Source organism: Armigeres subalbatus, chromosome 2, assembly GCF_024139115.2.
Source record: "Armigeres subalbatus isolate Guangzhou_Male chromosome 2, GZ_Asu_2, whole genome shotgun sequence".
Classification (NCBI taxonomy): Eukaryota; Metazoa; Arthropoda; class Insecta; order Diptera; family Culicidae; genus Armigeres; species Armigeres subalbatus.
The window spans coordinates 396,137,379-396,145,078 of record NC_085140.1 but is presented as its reverse complement, the minus strand read 5'-3'; the positions used below and the strand labels follow the sequence as shown (position 1 = coordinate 396,145,078).

Below are 7,700 nucleotides of genomic sequence, written 5' to 3'. Positions count from 1 at the left end.
CCCGCCCGACCACCATGTTCACGCTAATGCATATATTCTTCTTCAATTCAACACAATCTGAATAGCCTATGGGCTATAACATGTTATTCAATTGATAACCATTATAGGCACACATAGTTAACACTAATAAAAATCCACATGTTTTTATTGGAACACATTTAAAGAAATTTACCGATAAATTTTATGTGTGCGTTAATAACCGCCAGATATAGGATAATCCACATAAATGTAATTAGTCAAATATGTGCGTTACCACATACATGTCATGCGAACTCACATAGTCATTATGAGGGAAATACTATAGTCAAAATGTATGTTTTCCACACATAAATAATATGATTGGATTTTTGTCAGTGAAGATAGACTGATAACCGAGCTTATAACATATTACTAACCAGTATAGTGCGAAATACAGTAATAAATACATTAGTATGGCTCACGATAATGCATACAACATATATTCCCCTCTTTTGAAACCGGATTAGCTTAAATCTAGCGCAAACGCCTGGGTTCTTGGCACGTTAACATTTACAGCCGATGCCAATTTAGACTCGTTCATATAGTTTAGATATAACCATATGTAACGTAAAGAGAAACTAGCAAAGAAAAACTAGTACCTATACACACTGTCCAGATTACTGTTCAACTCAGTTGAATACAATTTACTTGCCAAAAGTTGAACATGTTCAATTTACTTGATCAACATAGGGACTGTCCACAAACCAGGCAGACCAAATTTTACCATTTTCAAACTGGTACTTATACTGCACGGAAAATGACGCCTTCCTATGACCTCTCAGTAGCTGAGTATCCCCTAACCATATTGGAACGAATTGAATATCGTCGTTTTTCATTTAAATATATGACAAAAGAACAGCTTCTGATTTTTTAGAATTAAACGATTCGTAAGTTAGCATTTATATTTAAAAGCGTTGAAATAAAAAAAAGGAATAATAACTAATATACAACAAATTAGCCATGATTTGGGCTATAAAGCAAGGCCATGCTGAGGGGGGCTGGGTTCGATTCCCGTTGCCAGTCTAGGCAATTTTAGGTTTGGAAATTGTCTCGTCTTCCCTGGGCATACAAGTATCATCGTGTTAGCCTCATGATATACGAATGCAGAAATGGTATCTTGGCTGAGAAACCTCGCGGTTAAAACTGTGTAAGTGCTAAATAAATGAATACTAAGCAGCGAGGCGGCAATGTCCCATTGGGGGATGTAATGCCAATAAGAAGAAGAAGTCATGATTTATAGTAAATTAAAAAAACAGATTAATCCACCCCTCGGTGAAGATGCCTTTATCGATGCAATCGTTTGGTTTCGCCTTAGTATGATAACATCATCACTACCAAAAATCCACACATTTTTATAGGCAAAAATCCATAGATCTACAAAAAATCTAGATTTAAGTTATGATGTATATAAGCGCACACATAACCATTCTTCACACAAACCACTTATAAAATATATATAGAAAAAAACTGTATGTGTGGTCACAAATAAGCAATAATTTGATTTACATATGTGTGGATCCATATCGACTATATTAGGCTGGCGCTATTGGAAAAATTTATAATCGCGACACATATACATACTATATATAGTTATTTTTAGCAGTGATAATTGCCGTCATTAAGGCTCTTTCAAACGCTGTATAGCGAATCAACCAACCAAGCTTATGTTGTGTAACACACCATTTTCTTCATAACTTTTGAACGCAGTGATCGATCGTGATCATATTCAATAGTGATCAACAAGGGTTTGTCCCCCGCCGAATACAACTTGTTGCGAGAAAATCAGTTAAGAATTACTATATGAAAAAGTGACTAATGTTTTTCGATTTTCGTGTACACACACATACACAGGGACTGACAGACATTTGTTTAGTTCGACGATATGAATCGATTGGTATATATCATCATGGGTCTCCGAGACTTCTATAAAAAGTTCGATTTTGGAGTGAAATGATAGCCTTTCGTTACAACTTTGCTGTACGAGAATGGCAAAAAGTAGAAAAAACGACTTTACAGTGAAACAGTGTTTTTTAAGTATTTATTTAAAAGATTGGAAACCATGGTTTGGGTGCATATTTAAACATGGTAAAACTAAACAGCGGGGACTATGTCCAAGGGCTTGATGATTCCTCCCCAGGCCATCTGCGAGTTGTGGTGCCTACCCAGGATGTGGTGGGGTTGAAAAGTGGGCTGTTAAACTTCTATAAAAAGCTACATGTTTCCGCCAGCACGCTACGTTAGAGCAAGCGTGTGCCGCTCAAAGCGAACAAGCCCTGGTGTTAGGTGGGATGCTAAACAGACCTAAACAGACACGATGGCCTTCCGACGAGACAGGAGGTTTGCACAGGCCCAATATGCCGGTTTATAAAGCAACAATTACGAAGGACATAGAAGATAATATGACTCGATACAATCGGCAACGACCTAGGCGACGAATAAAGGACCTTTATTTTAAGCTTGGAACATGGAACCGCAAGTCGCTAGGTTTCGCAGGTTGCGAAGGGATAATCTACGATGAATTACATCCACGCAACTTCGACGTCGTAGCGCTGCAGGAAATCTGCTGATGGATAGATAATGTGGAAAGCGGGCGGACATCGAGTGCCTACCTTCTGCAAAAGATGTGAGAGCTGGGAACCGGCTTCATGGTGTTGGGCAAGATGCGCCAACGTGTGATTGGGTGACAGCCAATCAACGCAAGGATGAGCAAGCTGAGGATAATAGGCCTTTTCTTCAACTATAGCATCATCAACGTGCCCTGCCCACACGAAGGGAGACCCGACGACGAGAAAGATGCGTTCTTTGCGAAGCTGAAGCCGACTTACGATGCTCACTGCGGGACGTGAAAATCGTCATCGGACCAGAGACCGATCATCGGACCAGAGAGTTCGCATACCGTATCGAACGACAACGGCCAACGATGCATAAATTTTGCAGTTTCCCGTTCTATGAAAAGTTAAACATTTCACGTGAGGGGCACGTGCCACAGCCCGACATTTATAAGAACATGAACGGAAACTTTTTTACTAACGAGCGTGAGGTAATCCAAAGGTAGCGGCAGCACTACACCCAAGTATTAATTCACATGTTTGTTCAAACGTCAAGTGCCGATTCATTGGCGATGCAGACAACGGTGGCGGTATGGTGTATCACGCGCAGGACATACGATTTCCGGCCCTGAATATCCACAAAATCTCAGAAGAGATCGGCCGGCTGAAAAACAACCAAGCCCCTTGAGTTGACCAACTACCAAGAGAGCCGAGAGGAGGCACTGGCTACAGCGCTGCACTGGTTAATTACCAAGGTTTTGGAGGATGCGGTTCTGCCACTGGAACAAATAGATGGTGTCGTGTGTCCCATCTACAACAAGGACGATAAGCTGGATTGTAGCAACTACGTGCAATCACATTGTTGAACGCCGCCTACAAGGTACTTTCCCAAATTTTGTGCCGCGGACTAACACTAATTGCAAGAGAGTTTGTGGGGCAGTCTCAGGCGGGAGAACAATCCATCGTTCACATCGCCAAAATCGGAAGACTGCGGTGGGTCGAGCATGTATCGAGCAGAATATCGGTGAAAGTGGTTCTCAACAACGATCCGTCGGCCACAAGAAGGCGAGGTGCACAGTGATCAAGATGGATCGAATTAATTGCATATTATTCGGCAACTCGGCCGTACGAAAATCATTTTTTTGTTAAATATCTTCTCCACTAGTCCACAGAGTGTTATGTGTCCGTTGTCTAATGCTAGGTGCGGCTACACGGAGCAAAATCAGTCTAGGTTGAATTAACCAACAGGTTGGTTGATTCTAAACCGAAAATTTGTTTGTTTATAACTAGAATTTATTAAACTCAAAGTTATAGTTTGGGTTGAATCAACCTCATAAATGTGTTTAATTCAACCAAAGTTATCTACTTTGAAACAATCTTCATTGCTAGTTCGATTCAAACCTACATTCTTGTTAATTTCAAACATATTTTGGTTTATCTTTATCAAAAACTAGTTTATGTAGCTCACAAATTAAAAATATTCATTCTCGCTTGCCGGATTTTTTCCGTTTTTTGTTCTCGGTATTTTTATTTTGTACTTCGTCAACCTATATGAGTAAAATCGAAACTAAAAAGTGGTTAGCTAATTAGGTAAGATCTATAACAATATTAACTGTAACCGAACTATTTATAAAGATTTGGTTTCTATATTTTTGCAGCTTGGTCTACAGTTGTTTTTAGTTAGAAAACATGATAGGTGAGTTTTGTAAATTAGTTTGATAGATAAGTTGTTAAAACTACGATTTGTCATATTGCAGCGTTTTTCTCCGATTCTGCGGAATCATTCGCCGGCGTTGCGCCGCAAAAGAACTAGAAGAAAGACTAGAAACTAGAAAAAAAAACCGCACGCCCTTGTGCAAATCACATATTGAAACGATACTGCCGTAGCCGGAGCCACGCTATGCTGAAATGCTGCATAATTTGTTGTTAATCGTATCAAAATGTATGATTATTCACTAATTTATTTGAATAAACACAAAATGAATTCCATATTAATATGTGCATATAATCTTAAGATTTAGATTAAGAATTCTAAATTGCTCATGGGAAAGAAAACAAAACAAATCTATTGGTTATTTCAAACTGAATGCTTGCTTGAAACAAACTAAAATTTGTTTATTTCAAAACTTTTTTCTAAGTTTAATACAAACTAAAACGTTGGTCCAACTGTCAGGAAAATAAGCAAACGTTATGTTTGTTTCAAACTAATATTTGTTTGAATTTAATGCCAAACTTGAAAAACAGCAGCGTTGCATTTTAGTTTGTTTTGACCAAAGAACATGGTTGAAGCTAACTGATATTTTGTTTGTGCCATATTCAAACTAGAAAATTGTTTGAACCAAACCAAAAATTTGTTGTTTCTACTGTTTATTTTTCTCCGTGTAGGTGTTAAGTGTACGACCTCTGGTCGAAGACGGTGTTCCTGTCTTTTTATTTTTTTTATAATGGGCCGAGATGTCAACCTGAGAGCTAACTGCCAAGCAGTCAAATTTCTAAAAACTTCAAAAATGGATTTTGAACATCAAATTTAGGCCGTCTAAGACGAATTAAGTACTGTCCATTTAATTCCACCAGTTAATTTTCGTTATCTTTGCAGATACGTATTTCGACCACAACTGTGTGGTCGTCTTCAGTGTCGAGTCAAGTGCAAGACACTGAAGACGACCACACAGTTGTGGTCGAAATACGTATCTGCAAAGATAACGAAAATTAACTGGTGGAATTAAATGGACAGTACTTAATTCGTCTTAGACGGTTTAATACATTCCACTAAAAGAGCTTAATATATTTTTCTGATCAAATTTAGGGTCTATGAATGTAAAAAAATATGTTGTAGCTCGGAAAAAGGGATCGACTGAATAAAGAAATCAACATGTTTTTCAAAATTTAAAAAACCAATTGACTTGTACCACCTAAAAAATGTATCGAAAATAGCTTAAAATTTCACTAAACGCTTATTTTATTGTAAGATTGGTGATTCTGGGCTGACTGGTTGAATTTATGAAACTTTCTGAAAACATAGAGGTCTAATAACGATGTCTCCTTGTAGTTTCTATTTTAAAATATATAAATAAAACTTCTGGGAAGGAAAAAAGGTCATTCATAATGTGACCAGCTGCATTTTTCAACTTCGTTTTACAAATTTATTACAATTCATACAGCCTTACAAAAACTCTTCCATTTTTTCTTGTGCAAAATCTATACGAAATGCACTTTTGGAGGATCCATTTTCAAGCCAGTGACGCAACCCAGACAGGCGTCCAGCTGGTCGCATTAGTCATTCAGTAAATGCAGGTTACAGTGTAGGTAAGCACAACTCACGCACAGTAAGGGGGATCACCAATACTCCCCATATGGTACGCCGACCTTCCTGATTAACCTGTAGATAAAAAACAGCTCTGACTAAAACGATAATGTTATAGGGAACCCATGGTACTGTTCAGACTACGGCTTTTTACATGTTAATTGGGCTATTTTGATTAGTTTTTACATTTCTCATTTAGATCATTTCAATAACTTCCCGAGCAAGGAAAAATATCTCATTCAAGGGTAGGCCACACTGATGTATGTTACAAGCGCATAAATATATACTCTAAATACTAAATATATAAATATATAAATAGTACATAAATATATATATATATATATATATATATATATATATATATATATATATATATATATATATATATATATATATATATATATATATATATATATATATATATATATATCCACATATCTTATAACTTTCGGTCTATCTTTTTGCCAGCATAGTGTTAATGAAACTCCTAATCCCGTGAATCAGTCTAACGGAGGTACTGGAAATTTATTTTTACCTCCACCGCTCGACAGTATATTGATCTTTTTGCTTCGAGGAAACACGAAAACCGAGTAACAAAATTTCGAAATATTTTCCTCGCTCCTGCTGCATGACAGCAGCACGCCCGTAAACTTTCTTCGTTGACCTGAATGCCGTATGGTGGTAAATCTGCCGAGAGGTCAAAAATTGCTTTCCGAGGACAACCGCGGACTGGGCCTGCTTCTGACCATTTCAAAAGATGATGAGCTGTGCAATATGAGCGCCGCTCGATATATTTAAATTGAAAAACAACTCATAACTGCTGGTACTGCGCTATGTCAGTATAGGTATATGTTCGCCGTCTTTTTGAGATATGTTCATTACATAAGATATTTTATTCTAGATATATTGTAGTTTGCAGTGAAGTAGCATTTGAAAACGGTTTTTGGAGATTCTAACAAATAATGAATACAATAATAAAAATAAAGGCAAAAAATTAACATTGTAATGTACGGAAGTACTGATTTTTTCCAAGTTCATTTATTTGGTAGGCTCAGGCGTGTATAACACTTTACGGAGCCATGGTTCTTTTTGATATGTACAATAGACCCTCGAATAGACCTATTCATGTTTTCAAAAGTGCCAGAAATACAACCGTTCAGCACAGATTCACAATGCTTATGCTAAAATAAGCATTACGTCAAATTCTCAGCTAATTCGGATGAAATTTTAAGGTGACTTAAGTCGATGTAGTGGGGCTATTTTCAAGTTTCAAAAAAATCTAACACGAAATATAAACGTCGAAAATCATTGTGACCACTAAGTGACAGCTTTTGGTGAGCTCTACAAGTCTTATGAACATTACGATTCATTTCGATTAGGTTCTGACCATGTTTTAGTGATTTTCAAGCTGTTAGGTGCGTTAAAATACTGTTTTACTCATAAGTCAATGTTCTACAAAATTCTCGAATGTAATATGAATTGTTCGAATTTTAATTTATTATTATTCCTTGTTCTTCTCTGAACATTTTAGTAATATAGCTGCTTATGTACGATTTACAGTTAAATTGTAAAAAAAACATCAGATAGTAACTTTGTTGATGATGTTTGATGAATACTACAAACGATCTTTAAATTTGGTTTATTGCACTATATATCTGAATGCTCTTGCCATCGAATGCTTCTTAGTAATAAGTGGGGGCAAAGCTACTTTGATTGTTCGAATAATTTGTTTTAAAAAATCATAACGTGCAAATTCGTAACAAATGTTCAGTTTCTGATTTTTTTTTTAAATTATACTGTAAATCGTACTTTAACAATTATATTACTAA

The 7,700-nt window shown here is 36.7% G+C and overlaps 1 long non-coding RNA gene across 1 annotated transcript; it reads left to right on the top strand.

The window, feature by feature from the left end:
- Positions 1 to 3,788: 3,788 nt before the first annotated feature.
- On the top strand, positions 3,789 to 4,556 carry LOC134217481 (uncharacterized). The gene is made up of 3 exons (XR_009981057.1): positions 3,789 to 4,157; positions 4,226 to 4,263; positions 4,325 to 4,556. It is a non-coding gene; the product is annotated as an uncharacterized LOC134217481 (long non-coding RNA).
- Positions 4,557 to 7,700: the final 3,144 nt, after the last annotated feature.